At 33.2% G+C, this 17,960-nt stretch overlaps 1 long non-coding RNA gene across 1 annotated transcript; it reads right to left on the reverse strand.

The window, feature by feature from the left end:
- Positions 1–5,950: 5,950 nt before the first annotated feature.
- On the reverse strand, positions 5,951–9,482 carry LOC144555492 (uncharacterized). Its single transcript, XR_013512052.1, has 3 exons — positions 9,347–9,482; positions 7,653–7,762; positions 5,951–6,091 (listed from the first exon to the last, which is right to left on the reverse strand). It is a non-coding gene; the product is annotated as an uncharacterized LOC144555492 (long non-coding RNA).
- Positions 9,483–17,960: the final 8,478 nt, after the last annotated feature.

The following is a 17,960-nucleotide window of genomic DNA, read 5'->3' on the forward strand; positions in this document are numbered from 1 at the left end:
GTTGCTAACTATTGTCAGAGAAATTTGTCTCTCTTGTCCAATGTAAAGTTTATTTTTTTAATTTTTACAATATGGTAAGTAAATTTTCAAATATATACAATTTGTTCCTTCTAAACAAAAAAAAAAAAAAGGAGTATAGGGTATTCTTAAGCTCATCAAGCTTTTTGATGAACTTAGTTGTAAAAATTATTAAATTTGTTTCAAATTACAAATTCAAACAGATGAAACTGACCTACTTTACGAGTGATGCGTTTACGCGCGGAGTTTTAAATTTTTTAAATTTATTTAGTATAGAGTGAAACGGTCAACAGGTTCATAAATTAATTTTAATGTATAAAGTTTAGAACTGTCATACATTGCCAAATTTTCTTTTAGTTAAACATCCACTTGATGCATGTTAAAACGAAACTTTAATAAATACCAAAAAAGACTAATGTTCGATAAGAAACTTTTCATCGGACAAACATGCACGTCTTTTTCATTAGTAATTCGGTATATATAAGGTCATGTTCGGCTGCACATTTTTCAATGAGAATTATTTGGGTATGAGTTTGATGGGGATGTTAATCCTTTGAAGACGTTCGACAATCCAATTTTTTCCCAAAATGTTTATGTGGGTTATTCCTAGGGGTGCAAACGGATCGGATACGGATTGGATAGTGGTAAAACTATATCCGTATCCGTATTAAATTTTCGAATACGGAATCGGATACGGTCAGATAATATCCAACCTGTTTGCACACCTAGTTATTCCTCACCTTACTCGATTCAGTGTAAATTGTAGGGGGTTCAAAATCCGGAGGTCAGGGCAAATTTTTTTTTTTTCCCATTTTTCTCTTCAGAGAGAATCTTTTCTCTCTCACCACGTGAGTGTTTTTTTCTCTTTCTTTCTTTGTACTCTAAGAGACATAAACACATTCCCCTCACGAAAAAAAAAAAAACAGACATAAACACATCATGATATATATGAGTAAGGCTACGGTGCTATGGGTTGCATAGAGGGCTACGGTGTTACAACTCAATATTTGAGTTTTCAAAATTTTAACGGTCGATCCGAACCGTTTATCTTGTTTTCCATATTAATATGTGTTTAGAGACCAAATTTTATATTTTTTGAAAAATTTTACTATTTTTTTTAGATAGGTGGAAATCAAATATTTGAATTGTGCATAATTTTTTAAATCAAGTGATTTTCTACCTATCTAAAAAAATAGTAAAAAATTTTCAAAAAATGTAAAATTTGATCTCCAAACACATATTAATATGGAGAACAAGATGAATGGTTTGGATCGACCGTTAGAATTTTGAAAACTTGAATATTGAGCCGTAGCACCGTAGCCCTCTATGCAACCCATAGCACCGTAGCATTACTCGATACATATAAGAACAACTTTTTCATGTGTTGTTTTCAATTGTGGGATTAATTTTATGGATCAATCCGGACAGATTTTTCATTTTTATTTTCTTTTTAATCACATATTTTTAATTCAGCAGATCTGTTCATATGTTAAGTTGTTATGTTTACACTAAATTCATTTAAAATATATTTTCAAATTTAGTTAAGTTTAATGTTATTTTATTATAAATGTTTATAACTATATTTTATAAAATAATAAGTAATAATTAATATGTAATGTTTATATTTTATAAAATAATAAGTAATAAGCAACATTATGTTAATATTTAATCTATTTTATTTAATTGCATTATTAATAATTTATTAATAAAAATAATTGTATAATATCAAGTATTTAGAAAGAAAAATACGATTTTTCACAATTAATCTCACAGTACAACCGAATATCTATTTAAGCACGTGCGTAGCCATGCCGATGAGTTCTCACTATTTCAAAAGTGAATTCTCATTCCATCAAATTCTATCATGCACAATTCCGTAATAAACGAACATGCCCTAACAAAGTGATAATTTGTAAACTTGTGGACCAGAAGCAGAACAAATTGAGGTGGTTAGTGGTGACAGTGTGTTGCAACTTGTCATATGCCGCACAGGTCACAGAGAATCCGAATTTAATGATTATAACTCCTCTGTTCCACATTCCCTCATCTTCTCCTGTTACAAGTAGTGTTCTGCTAACGGGTATGGCGGGCCGGGGCCGAACAAAATCCGTGGCGGGAAACGGGTATAACGGGTGCACTGGTACAACGGATTGGGTATCACGGGTATTTTTTTCAAAAACTTTGCCCTACCCGTTTTATACCCGTGCCCGTCACGGGTTCGGAGGCACGGCGGTCCAGATCACGGGAAGGCCAATCCAGATATACCCCTACCCGTAGTTTTTTGTTTCTGTTTTTTTTTCCTGATTTTTTTTCTTTTTTTTTCTTTTTTTTTCCTGATTTTTTTTTCTGTTTTTTTTACAGTGTTGTACGAATATTATTACGTGTTTATAATTCGATTTTCAAAAGCTGAATAGTTCAATATCAAATAGTGTATATAAATAAATAAAATTTGTAACTTATATATATAAATTATTCGTGCGAAAAATTTGTACATTTATTCGGCTAAGTACAAATATATTTATTTCTTTCTTTACACGAGTTATTCTATTTTATTTTCAAATTCTCATTCTAATTATATAGTTTCATAATTTATTTATATCTCAAAAATTTTAGTTTACATTTTAAATTGATAATATATTTTCTAAACGTTCATTTTAAATTGATAATATTTTTTTAAACGTTCATTTATTTTGAATAGGTTAAATAAAATATAAATAAAAAATATCTTAAATCAACTACTTTAAAACAATAAAATATAAATAAAAAATTTCTTAAATCAATAACTTTAAAAATAATTATGAATTATTTTAAAACAATAGATTAAAAAATAAAAGTTACCCTCCTCCTTTATTCCGGACTTGGGACCGGCTATGTAAAATAATACAGGCGGAGTTCTAACTTTTTTTGTTTGTTAGTAATTCTTCTTTAAAATGAATAATTTAAAAAATAATTGAAATGTTTAGAAATTTATAATTAAAAAAAATAACTATAAAAATCAAAAGATGTTAGAAATTTATACCGACACTATCTATCTAGAAGTTTGGATTCATATACTATTGTTTGCTCTCTTCCGCACGGTCTAAATCCAAATTAGCATTTGGCCGTGGCTCGGTACCGCTTTCTTCAGTGTCGACTTCGGATAATGATGCTTCATCTCGATGTTGCTTGTGCTCATCAGCATCAATCCAATCTTTCAAGCACATAAGTCTCTCAAAAACATTTGCACCTAACTTACTGCGTTTATCGGAGAGGATCCTGTTCGCCGAACTAAAACAACTTTCGGAAGAGACGGTTGACACGGGCACGGCAAATACGTCTCGGGCCATCATTGCCAGCGTTGGATAGGCCCTTTGATTCCTCCTCCACCACGCCATGATGTCAACCTGTTCATTTTCGTTGCACATCGCAAAATAGCTCAATAACTCATTTGTGGATGTGTGCAGTTCGCTCTCCGACTGAAATGTGCTAACAATCCACCACTGCTAGTGCTCCTGGAAGTGAAACTATTATAAAATAAAAAAATTAGTTGACAAATAATGTAGATATTATAAATAATAAAGATTAAAAACACATGTATATTTATATTCATACCTAGCGGCGGCACGGGACGAAGATGGATTTTGGTTGTCACCCATTCTTGAGTTGTATATGGTAAACATCTCATCAAACTTCTAATTCACGTATGCCTTCACCCCGATTTTGTCTAAATATAGATTCTCTTTGTACCTTTCAAGTACTTTGATCGTGAAATACTTCTTGTATGCTGGGTTAAGGCAGCTTGCGATAATGGCCAGGGGGGTATATCTTCCCAATATTTTAGAAATTTTAGTTTCATGGCATCTACGATGGGCATGAGAGATTTATCATGGGTTTCAGCTTGTTCCAATTCAAGATACACCTTCGATATGTTATAGAGATGTCTAAGCAACTCAAATGACGTCGGTGAGTACGAGCAGGATAGTTGGACGATTGCTGTAAAAAAGGTTCCTAGAAATTTACTAAGCTTTTCTAGTTGCGCTCATTCTTCGAGGGTGGGTTCCAATTGCATTTTCTCGGGGGTGGATCCTCTCAAAAACTCCCCTATGATAGCTTTGTAAGGAAGACATCGGTTCCAATGGGTATCTATATCCCAAGGTACTTTCAACTTGCTGAATTCATAGTGGACACACAAAAATGCAAATCGTTATTTTCTTTCTTGGTTTGAAACAATGTGGTTGAGAGCATCTTTAAATTTAATTATCAATAGATTTACGGCTTCTGTTTTGAGGCCCGCCTTCACGATAATGTTAAGTATGTGGCAAGCACACTTTTGGTGAAACATTGCACTATTCATGATCGGGTTTAGTGACCATTTAAAAATCTCAATGGAAGCAATGTTGTTGCTAGCATTATCGAAAGATATAGAAAAAACCTTATTATCCATATCCCTCTTAAGGTTATACTATTCTAAAACCTCAATAATTGATTTGAAAATTACATTTGAAGTGTGCGGAGAATCCAACACTCGAAAACTTAATACCATTTTTTGTAATACCTAGTTATCATCGATCCAATGCCCGGTAATACAAGAGTACCCGAGCCCATGTTTACCAGCAGTCCATATATCGGATGTAATTGAGACATTATTGTTTGATATGCAAATATAGCTCGTAGATTGTTTTGGGTAATGGTAAACTATTTTTTTATTTTATTAACCATTTTTCTATGATGAATCCTCTTTTACATTGATTGAGCACACCCCCAAATCATTAACCGGGCAAAACTCATGCAACCACCCATACTTATTAGTTGTTCTTTGTGGGTAATGTACCGGGCCAATTCACTAAGCATTTTTTTATTCATCGTATTTTGGGTTGGTTCTGGTACCATCCGGGTTCATAAGGGTTTGGATTTGTCTCGATTCAATATTTTCACTTGGAAGCTCACCCTTTCTTTCGTGCATTTCGGCATCTCTGAATGCTACTCATACCACTTTTTTTTATACTCAAAATTTATTTTCTTGCAATTTTTTACCTTACATTCTAGATATAGCAAAACGCCATTATCATCTTTGGTCTCCTTATAATATCTCATCCACTCTTGATTGTATTCGGGAGGAGGTCATTTAGTCTTCTTTCCTGCTGGCTGTTGTTGGGGGGACACTTGTCAAAGGAGGGACATCTTCTTCTTGAATTTCAGGGACACTTGTCGAAGGAGTAGGTTCTATGGGGGGCTGAATTGACTCGATGATACAGAAGAAGTGCCTACGCATCTTCTTCTTGTGGAATGTATATGTTTGGATCGTTTGAAGTATAATACGGTGCACCCATTTGGAGGGCGGGGGGGGGGGTTGTTGATAATTTGTTTGTAGCATTTGGTCCCTTCTTTAATAATTTTGTGGATAATTAGGTGGTGACATTTGGGAGGAACTATCAAAATTATGTGGATAATTAGGTGGTGGCATATCGGGGCCAAAAATATCGGAAGACAATCTCGTAATGTCTTCTTGCACCGATTGGCGATGAGATGTCATTTTTTAAATCTATTAAAAAAATGTAAATTACTTAATATATTCAAAAAACAAATCTAACCTATTAATTTAACCTATTAAAAAATAAAACCAAATTAAAAAAAAAAATCTAACATATTCAAAAATAAATCTAATTACCAAACATATTCAAAAATTAAATCTAATCCATTTTTTTAACCTATTAAAAATGTCACACCCCAAACCAGGGATTCTGGATTAAGGTGTGATCAACCTCGCCTCGTGCTTAATTAATCATTAAGCACGCAAGGCTAATCATAAATAATAAATCACACAGCAGCGGAAGCAAAATAATATAAATATCAAGCATCAGTCACATAGCAAATAAATAAACATACACATACATAACATATAATTTGATTCATCTCGGATCCAAATCACACCATCTATAGAAGGGGATACATGATCTATCGAGCCCGTATATATATAACACAGAAAATACGGGACTCGTAAACCTAATCAAAAGTCTAACTCTAGCTAATCAAGCGGTGTGGCCATCGGGGACAACTCCTGACAACTCCTGCTGCGGATCGCCAGATGCTGTACCTAAAACCCACGAAACAACTTGTGGGTGAGCGACGAATCGCCCAGTATGTGACCCAGAATTATCCCCTCAGGGATCCTCTATGGTCAAAGCACTTTTATTTATATAAATTTCGTACATTTATGAATAAAATTAAATATGCACATGTGTGAACCTATATTAATATCTAATAGAACTTATAATACTTTTGAATGATGCCATAATGTGATTATTCTATTATGCCAACATGTGAAATAAACCCAAAATAAAATCAAGGTGTAATATCGGATATAACTCAAATCGGAATCCAGTACTCATTGCACTGTGTGCTCAAATACAATGATAATAATAATAAATATGGATAAAGTAAATCACCCCGTGCCGTGCCAATAGTATCAAAAGAATCGAATAATATAATCCAAGGACTGTGATCAGAGTGCAATGATACACGTTGCCTAGTGACATCGAGCATTGCTCCACAAGAACTGCACACTAGCCGATGGTTATACATTTACCAAAAAGAATATGAATAATATAATCCAAGGACTGTGATCAGGGAACAATGATACACGTTGTCTAATGACATCGCGCATTGCCCACAAGAACTGCACACTAGCCGATGCTTATACCTTTACCAAAAGAATCTGAATAATATAATCCAAGGACTGTGATCAGGGAACAATGATACACGTTGCCTAATGACATCGCGCATTGCCCACAAGAACTGCACACTAGCCGATGGTTATATCAAAATCCGGTGTGTCATCTCGCCTAACGATTCATCACCCAAACATATCCAATAGGAGAAATCATACAATGCAAGTCGTAAAAAGTTAATCTCTTTCCTCATGAGCAGAAGAGAACTCTACCGTCCGGCCAGACCAATAGGACACCACACATGGATTCTACCCAAACCGGTGCTGGAACCTCGTACAAGATTCTACCCAACACTACCCGGCTTGGAATCCCGTTTTGGATTCTACCCAAACCGGTGCTGGAACCCCGTACAAGATTCTACCCAACACTACCCGGCTTGGAATCCCGTTCTAGGCAAAGTAGCTCCTAATGTAGGGAAGGAATAAATCCCGAATCGTCCGTGCCTCAGGGCTCGAGTCCGGCCCGCACGCAATGGTAAAATGAATCGAAAAGAATACATAATCAAGTTTATACATATAATATAAATCCTAAAGCCATCCAAGGATCAAGTGACCCTCAGCTCAGTGGCTGTCGGGCCGTCCCATGCCAAGTGACACCAAGACGGAACGAAGTCACTCGACTCTGCTCAGCTCTCACCAATGCATGCGTATGCACGTAAAATAATAATATAGTCTTCTACGAGAAGAAGACAGACTAATAACCTAATAATCTAATAATATACATATAGTATTATTTAATTACTCTACTCCTAAAATACAGTAAATTCGAATTTTTCAGGGTTTATGCACTTCTACCTATAGTGCAGAAAAGGATAAACATGCTCTACAGTTTTAATGCAACTACTTAAAATAAAGTGCGAATGTCAGGTCAGATGGATCGACTGGTAAGAGTACGCCCACGAAAGAAAATAATTCAGATATCCCACACCTGAGGGGGCTGGAGTCTCTGTCGCTAAAAATCAGCGTGCTCCACGTATGCTCCAAACTGTGGATCAGTTGGATCGGCCCACGGGTCGGACTCGTACGAAGTTGACTGATCTGTGATCACGTAATTTAAGCTAATTAAAAACTACGCTAAATTATTCTAACCCTCGCCCCAGTTAATGTGTAAGTTAAATTCTCGATTATTCTGATTTTATGAATATTACCGATTCAGTCAGTCTGACTGATCCGATTAGTCAGATATTAATTATTACTTTCATGTCATCGAGCTTAGCATTAATCTTAATTTATAAGTTCGTTAGATATTGATCATTCACTTTGATTTTAAGTTATCCTAATTTTAATTCTAAATAATTTATAGTTTTAATAATTTAATTTGAAGATATATTACTTGTAAAAATTCTAATGTCAAAATATTCACAAAAATAATCATTTGTTAGTTAAGGTAATTTTAAACGTGTCTTACCTATTAATACATCATAATTACTTATCTATTTGATTTATTTTAGCTTAACCCTAATCATTTTAAATTGGTCGAAATACGGTTTCAAAAGTTTACTTATTATCAAAAGTTCCTAATGCTATTTATTTTTATAAACATGCATAAATCACGTAATTATTACTAAACCAATAAGTGTTAAAATATACTTTTAGTTATATTATAATTTAGATACGTAAATTAATCTTACAAAATTTTAGAGATAAAAATGTTTATCTATTGTACATGTTTTTTTCTAATTATTTCTAAGTCGAGCAATTCGTTATTTTATAACTAATTTAATTTCTACGTTTAATTAGCCGTTTCAAATCTAAGTCCATAATGAATATTTTTCGTTGCTAATTAATTGTTCTTTATTAATTAGCAACGAATTTTTGTACAAGTTCGAAAAATGTTTAAAAGAATTATTTTAACTTTAAAAACTTTTTATAAAACTTTTATTTTAGTTTAATGTGTTGGGTGATTTAATTAGGTTACGTCATCAAAACTTAAATTTTAAAAGCCGTCTTTTGATCCGTCAATTCCTTTATACCTTTCGGTCTATTTGACTTAATAATTATATTCCCAGTTAATTTAATTAAAGGCCCATAATTTAGAAAAAAGGATCCAAGCCCTTCATTAATTAAGTTCAATTCGGATTAGGCCTAAGCTCAATAAATTTTCAGCCGAACTCAACAAGCAGAAAGGGCCAAGCCCAATAACATCACATATTCACATTAGCCCTTGAATTTTTAAAATTCTTTCAAGGGCCTACTTTATTCAAAACCAACCCTAAACTTCCAGATACTCACAATTTGGTCCCTGTCAGTTCCAAGTCTGGTAAAACACATCAAAACCGTACCAGTTGTATCACTGAACCAGTACCGATTGGTACCAGCATCACATGTACATCAACAAGCACAACCAGCAAAACAGAGCAACCCATGCCAAACATCAATAGAACCAGCACAACAGAACAGACCAGGTCAGCATCACAGAACCGGCAAAACAGAATAGACCAGGCCAGCATCAACAGAAACGGGGCAGAGCAACGAACATAACCAAGGCATAGGTCAGAGAGCACGGCAACACAGCCAAGTGCATCGGCTTGCCGGGAAAATCAACAACCCGCACAAGCCGTCAATTCAAATCCTCTCTCTCTCGACATCAGAAATCTCAAATTTAGGGTTGTGCTCACTAACCGTTTAGAGTGAAGGGGCAATGGGGCAAAGATCGACGGAATAGCAACAGTCACGACCTCCAACACCGATAAAGCACCGAAGGCAAAAATCCACAACCACAAGCAAGTCACAACCTTTCAAGGTTCTCAAAAAGGACCACACAATCAAATGCCAGAAATGGTGAGAGAGAAAGAGAGAGCAAAAACTCAGCACATGAGCACAAAGGAGAGCACAAAAACCCCAACGAGAGAGAGAGGGATACTTATACCCAAGGAGGCAGCCAAAGGGAAGAGTGCGGTCACGCCCTCTGTCAGAGGGTAGGCACGCCGAGGCATAGAAGTCAACAAGGGCAGGTGAACGGGGCGTCTCCCGTACAAGGCGACTGACAGGTGAAGCGACACAGCACGCATCGTCAAAAGAGGCGGGCTTCCTCTTTTTCGTTCTCCAGGGACCGAAATGGAGAGAGAGAGGGCAACGGAAGCGGGGCCCGAAATCCAGAGGAAGAGAGAAAGGGGGTGGGTCTAGGGTTTCAGTGAAAGAAGAGAGGCAGGGAGGCATCCCTCTGCCTTGCGTGAAAAGGAGAAGAAATGGGGCACGGGAGCCGATTTTTTTATTTTTATCCAAAAATTAAATTGAATTTCAAAAATCAACCGAACCGCATTTCAAATTTTAAAAGTACCCAAACCGCTAAACGGTTAACCGGACCCTAGGTTCGGTTAACGGTTTAGCGGACCAAGGGTTCGGTTAACCGTTTAGCGAACCCTTGGTTCGGTTAACCGTTTAGCGGACCAAGGGTTTGGGTTCGGTTAACGGTTAACCGGATTCGTTGGTTCGCTGAACCGTTAACCGAACCCATTTTTTTTTTTTTTTTTTTTTTTTTTACTTTTTTTTAAAACAGAAAATTTTCAATTTTTTTTTTCTATTGAAAATATACATGAAAATTCGTATTTAGATTTATCAAATTTACACCAAAAATTTTTGTAAATCAAATATGAAATTTAAAATTATAGAAAAATACACATACACATACACATACACATATACATATACATAAATAATATACAGTTACCAATTTTTTTTACTTTTTTTTTTTACTTTTTTTGAAATATACAGTTAATAATTTAAACTGAGAAATTCATTTTGATGGTTCATGATTACGGATCTTATACGACGAATTTGAACTGAGAAATTCATTTTGGACGAATTTTGGATTAATCCGAGAGTAAATTTTTTTTGGGATTAATTACTAATTTTAATCGGAGAATTATTAATTTTATTTAATTCTTTGGTTCGTATAAATTTTGAGAATTATTATTCTTGAATCAATTCATAATTATTCTCTATTATTAAAATTTATGGGAGATGCAAAAGTTGGAGACCTTTAACCTCCCAAGAGGCCTCACATGTGCATCTCTATTTTTGCTATATTGGATCTAATACAACTTAAGATGAACAAAAATTCGGTCCAACCTCAATGACAGCCATGCATTTTGGCAAAATGGGCCGAACTTGCTGAATTTTGGCCAAAAGTTGATTGCATGGCTAATAAAGGGGAAGGACCGAACTATGTGTTATATGTGTTGTATTGGATCTTGACTATATGTTATATGATAGGATAAGATGGGATTGCATGTACAAAAAACTATATGTGTGTATATGTTGCACAAATTGTATTATGTTGGTATTTTCTATGATTTTATATGAATTCATATATAATTTTCGGCCTAATTAATTTTCTGTTGCAGAAATTTATTATATATATTTTCATATAAATAATTTTAGACCTTATTATTATTATTATTATTATTATTATTTTAGACCTTAATAATTGGATGTTGCAGAAACTATATATATTCTGTCGGAATATTTATTTTATTAATATTCTATATAATCTATATACACTAACCCTAAACCCTAAACACTATATATTCTATATAATCTACATATACATATAAAATAAAATTCGTATTTAGATTTATCAAATTTACACAAAAAAAATTTGTAAATCAAATCTGAAATTTAAAATTATAGAAAAATATACATACACATATACATATACATATAAAATAAAAAAATACATATACATATGCATTTAAAATTTTCTGTTTTAAAAAAAAAAAAAAAAAAAAAAAAAAAAAATTGGGTTCGGTTAACGGTTCAGCGAACCAACGAATCCGGTTAACCGTTAACCGGACCCATGGTTTGGGTCCGGTTAATGGTTAACCGAACCATTTTGAAAAGGTCCGGTTAACCGTTAACCGGAAATTTGGTCCGGTTAACGGTTAACCGGTTTGGGTAGATTTCAAATTTGACATCCGGTTCGGTTATTTTTTGAAATTTAATTTAATTTTTGGATATAAATAAAAAAATCGGCACGGGAGGGGAGAAGGGAAATAAAATGGAGGGTCTGCTTTAAGATTTGTGCTAACGTTTTTAAACTGGTTGAGATTTTCCAAAGGTCACGCAACAACATGAGATATCTCAGAGGGTATGAATTGGACCCGAAAATTAAATTAAATGGGGTAAATTTTGCATTTCAATTATATTCAAAAATCAAAGGATAGAATGGTTTCAGGATTCGTGCAGATTCAAGATCAAAAGGTTTAGAAAAATTCAGAAATTTATATAGCTTGATTATTTGATCTAAAATTAAATTCCCTTTATAAATTCGAATCGAGGTTTCGTAATATTTTATAATGCCGTATGAATATCTTCAAGTGTTTATAATTTGATTTTAGAATCCTAATTATTTGATATTAATTAGTATATACATATACATAATTTCACAATTTGTTTATATTTTTTTAAATTTTTGATTCATTTTAATCGGTCAGATAAATTTTTGGAACGATCGTTAGGTTAATTAAAATTTTTAATTAGGCGAAATGATCGATTTCGCAATTTAATCATGTTTTAAATTTCGGAATATAACAAAAAATAAATCAGAATTTAAAAAACATAAATAAAAACAAAAATTAAAAACAAAAATTAAAAATAGAAAAAAAAAATACTATTTCGGCCTCTATTCCAGGCCGCAACGGACTGTTTCGACCTTTGCAGAAAATACAGCTTCTCTGCAAAGGCCAAAATAGCATGTACCGGCCGAGAACAGAGGCCGAAACAGCATATTTTTTCTGTTTTTTATTTCTGTTTTTTTTTAAATAAATCTAATATTTTTAAAATAAATTTAACCTATTAAAAATAAATCTAACATTTTCAAAAATAAATCTAACCTATTCAAAACAAATATAATTACTTCAGATATTCAAACAAATAAATCTAACCTATTTTTTTAACCTATTAAAAATAAATCCGAATTTCAAAAATAAAATCTAACATATTCAAAATAAATATAATTACTTCACATATTCAGAAAAATAAATCTAACCTATTTTTTAACCTATTAAAAAATAAATCTAACATATTCAAAACAAATATAATTACTTCACATATTCAAAAAAATAAACCTAACCTATTTTTTTAACCTCTTAAAAATAAATCTAACATTTTCAAAAATAAATCTAACCTATTCAAAACAAATATAATTACTTTACATATTCAAACAAATAAATCTAACCTATTTTTTTAACCTATTAAAAATAAATCCAACATTTTCAAAAATAAATCTAACCTATTCAAAACAAATATAATTACTTCACATATTCAAACAAATAAATCTAACCTATTTTTTTAACCTATTAAAAATAAATCCGATTTTCAAAAATAAAATCTAACATATTCAAAACAAATCTAATTACTTCACATCTAACAAATCTAACATAAACTAAATAAATCTAACATATTCAATAAATCTAACAAATCTAACATAAAATAAATCAAACAAATCTAATTACTTAACATTCAATAAATCTAGCATAAACTAAATCTAACATTCAATTTAAATTACTCTACAAAAATAAATCTAACATTCAATATTTCAATCTAACAAAATTTAATCTAGCAAAATTTAATCTACAAAATTTAATGTAACATGAAATAAATGTAACCTTTAATCTCGTGGGAAAATGTTCGAGAATACCTTCGTAATTCCGTTTGCGTTTGCGTATTTGTAAAATAAATTAAATTAACAACTATATTTTTTTTAACAATAAAATTAAAATTGGAGAACAATGAAAATATTGAGATTGAGAGAATGAGAGATGAAAATATTGAGATAGAGATGTGAAAATTTCTGAGGGATGAGGGTTTATTTATAGAGTTTTGTTTGGAGGGATTGAAAATTGAAATTTGAATTAAAAAAAAAAACTGAAAAAAAGATGTCAAATAGGGTAGGGGACAGCGGGTCCGGGTAGGGCAAGAAGGGCACGGGTACAATTCGGTCTGGGTATCAACGGATTTTTGTCCTAAAACCCGGGTCCGGTCCTTCTTATACCCGTAGCCGTGTACCCGTGTACTCGTGGATACCCGGGCATGGGCACGGATAGGACGGATAACGGGCACGAGCAGGGCACGGCGGATTTGACCTGCCTGGGTATAATCAAACTACTAGTTACAAGTCTCAGCTGACAGAGCTAAAATGGGAGTTTATTGACATTTAGAGCATATAAAAGCCAATCGTCAGTGACCTGTAAGAGGAAGTATTACATGAAATCTGTAACAGGAAATACTGTTTGGAATTGAATAGAAGGAGGTGAGCAGATCAAAGGGCACAAGAGTCGAGCACTCAGCTCTTGAATGATCCCGTGGAATACATTTCACGACAACCGATCCAACTGACCACCTCGTGTCTCGTGAGTACCTGACACAGAGACATGTATCAAATACAATGTCTTTTTTTTCCTACAAAATATATATACATTGTATCTTACTCGAGTTTCTTTTGCTTAGAGTATAAGATCTTCTCTCAAATACCTTTTCTAAACCTCCCAGCTTTTTGCACAGATATATCATGTTCGTAGCATATATAACTTATAATAAACAGGGGAAAAATATTAAGACCCCTGATGCATGCAATATCTTTTAACCATCTGTCATATTAAAAAATTGGTATTGACATACGGGTGATAGCGGAGCGGACACGGAATGGATTGTGGTAAAATTATATCTATATTTTTATTTTTTAATATGGATACGGATCGGATCGGATATATATATTAAAAATATATAAAAATATTATTAAAAAAAATACAAAAATTCATAATATTTATCTAATTATAATAGTGAATAACATAATTTTTTATTATATATATTAAACTATAAGGTATTTATTTACTATTCTGATACTGATAATTAAAACGTAAAAACAAATATTCAGATATCAAATATCTACATCTAATTTTTTCGAATACAGATCGAATATAATATTATTCATACCGTTTTCACCCCTATATTGATACACCGGATACAATCTTAAAAGTACACTATCTATCTCTGTTCCTCTTTAGTTTTTTTGAATACACCGGATACAATTAATGCATACAAACTATATTTTTTTATTTTTTTGAATTAAAAAATAGACACTTGTCTATCTCTGTTGCTCTTTAGTTTTATTGCATTGGCTTCCTGCATATATCAGAGTCAACTCTGCTGTAGTTCAGATTAAGCTTGCTAGCTAGAGGGAGCTCGGTAGGTGTTGACACGCGTGATTTTGTGTCTCTTACATTTACTTCTCTTTACTGTCTCCTCACCGGCCACCGAGCATTTACATTTGCACACCACCATGCATATATATATTATATATCAGATATCACCAACAAGCTTCTATAAATGCACCCCAAAACCCGTACAACTCTTCAAGCTTCCAAGAGAAATTCATTAGGATAGACTGAGATCTAGTAAGAAATGGCTATGCCATGGTGCTACCTCCTCTTGATCGCAGTCTTATCCCATACAACCTCCCATGCATGTGCCCGACCTCTTCCATCCAAACACAACATTACCAGTACTGTGCCGCCACACACTGACGTCACCAAGTCGACAGCCACCACAAATAATACCAACCCAACTAACCCTAACACCAGTTTGAATGACAAAAAATGCATCTTTGGTGGTGGAGTCGGAGGCTTGGCCGGTGGTTTTGGTGGTATTGGTGGTGTCGGTGGATTAGGGGGCATTGGTGGCTTAGGAGGCGCAGGTGGAATTGGCGGTTTAGGCGGTGTAGGTGGCATTGGCGGTTTAGGTGGCGGTGCAGGGGGCTTAGGTGGTGGCATAGGCGGTTTTAAAGGTATTGGCGGTGGTATAGGTGCTGGTGCCGGATTTCTACATCCATAAGTAGAAAACCAACTAATTAATTAAATAACTGTTTTAGTTAGGGTTATGGAGTTGTTTGTGAGTTTGAAAGTTTGTATTTGTCAAAAAAAAAAAAAAAGTTTGCATGCATGCATGTTTGTTTTGATGTGGGTATCTTTGAGGGTTTTGCTTAAGAGTAGGTTAAATAATGGAGATGGTTGTGCTTGGGAGGTTCAAATATGTGTGTTTTGTTTCTCACTTGTAATTTGTTCCTAGTTCAACATGTAGTTCTTTTCTAGTTTAATTAATTTCTTGCTTCTATTCTTCTTTATTTAAATAAGTTCTCTTTCCTTGTGCTTTGTTGAAACTTTTTTCCACCGGTTTTTGGCTTTTTTCTGAGTAATAGATAATTTTTCTTTCTGGGGGATTGCATATATATATACATACATATATATATATATATATATGAGTAAAGCTAGCGTGTGACATGCTCACCAAGAAAGTTTGGTGAGCATAACTCCAAAAGTATATCGGATCGACGTCAAATGTCAAATCCAAACCGTTGAAATCCATGTACTTCATGAGTGATGAATATACATGCAAAATTTTGAAAGTTTCGAGTTTATTTGCTACACGGTCAAGTGGTCAAAGAAATAATAAAAATTGAATATATAAAATAACTTATAATAAAATGTTCATTTCTTTGACCACTTGACCGTGTAGCAAATAAACTCGAAACTTTCAAAATTTTGCATGTATATTCATCACTCATGAAGTACATGGATTTCAACGGTTTGGATTTGACATTTGACGTCGATCCGATATACTTTTGGAGTTATGCTCACCAAACTTTCTTGATGAGCATGTCACACGCTAGCTTTACTCATATATATATATGAGAGGGTTCAAATACACCCAAATTTTTGTGCATCCAAATGCATCCTATCTTTCAAATTCTTTTTTTTCATTTTCAAAGTCCGAATAGTCAATCCGAACCGTTAGATGTGGTCTATATATTAATATGTGCTTGGAGATCAAATTTTACATTTTTTGGAATTTTTTTACTATTTATTAAGCCACTTTGAAAATCGCTGATTTTACATTTTCTGGACCATCGGATTAGCGATTTTTCAATGTGGCTTAATAAATAGTAAAAAAATTCCAAAAAATGTCAAATTTGGCCTCCAAGCACATCTTAATATATTGATCGTATCTAACAGTTCGGATTGACTATTCGGATTTTGAAAACGGAGAAAAATGATAGGGTGCATTTGGGTGCATTTGAACCCTCCTCTATATATATATATATATATATAAACGCCATGACAAAAAAAAAAATTGCATATTATATCATTTGATCAAAATTAGAGTGTGATGTGCTCGTTAAGAAGAGTTGGTGAGTACAACTCCAAAAGTCTATCGGATTGTTTTCAAATGATGAATTCAAACCGTTGAAATTCATATATTGCATTAGTGATGCATGTATATGAATTTTTTTTTTAAGTTTCAAACTCATTTAGTACAAAGTCAAGCTGTAAAAAAAAATTAACATTTTATAAGTTAACTTGTGTATTCATTTTTCATCATTTTTTAACGGCTTGATCTTGTACTAAATGAATTCAATATTTTTCAAATTTTACATGTACATGCATCACTTATGAAGTTGATGAATTCCAATAGTTTAAATTTGTCGTTTGAAATCAATCCAATAAATTTTTGAAGTTGATGAGCACATCACCCTAACTTTGCTCTATATTATTTTATTGATGCAGTATTTTCTGAAAATTTATCTGACGGAAAGACTTTTGCATTGACCCTTTTGTGAAACTAGTCAAGTGCCCGTGCGTTGCAACGGAGATTGAAATATTGTGTACAATCTAGGCATTAGAGTAGACCGGGATAATTCAAAATTTCATAAATTTACTTGTTTCATAGTATAACTATATATATATATATAGGCTGTGGCTAATTTGCTGCCGGCAGCATTTCTGCCAGCGGTGCTGCCACTGTTTTTTCTATTTTTTGATGTTCAAACGACAAATCTAAACCGTTAGATGTTTAATCTATATTATAATCTACTTGGAGACCAAATTTTACATTTTTTGGAATTTTTTTACTATATATTAAGCTGGTTTGAAAACCGCTGATTTCAATGCTGCAGAAATTTACTGAAATCAGCGGTTTTCAAACCAGCTTAATATATAGTAAAAAAATTCCAAAAAATGTAAAATTTGGTCTCCAAGTAGATTATAATATAGATTAAACATCTAACGGTTTGGATTTGTTGTTTGGATATCACACGGCTAAATATAGCCCCGGCAGCACCTCTGCCGAAATGCTGCCAGCAGCAATTTAGACAGACCCATATATATATATATATATATATATATTTTTTTTTCAAAGGGTGTAATATGAGCTTCAATGTTTTCTGGAAGCGCACATGTTT

This window comes from Carex rostrata, chromosome 6 (assembly GCF_964058835.1).
Source record: "Carex rostrata chromosome 6, lpCarRost1.2, whole genome shotgun sequence".
Classification (NCBI taxonomy): Eukaryota; Viridiplantae; Streptophyta; class Magnoliopsida; order Poales; family Cyperaceae; genus Carex; species Carex rostrata.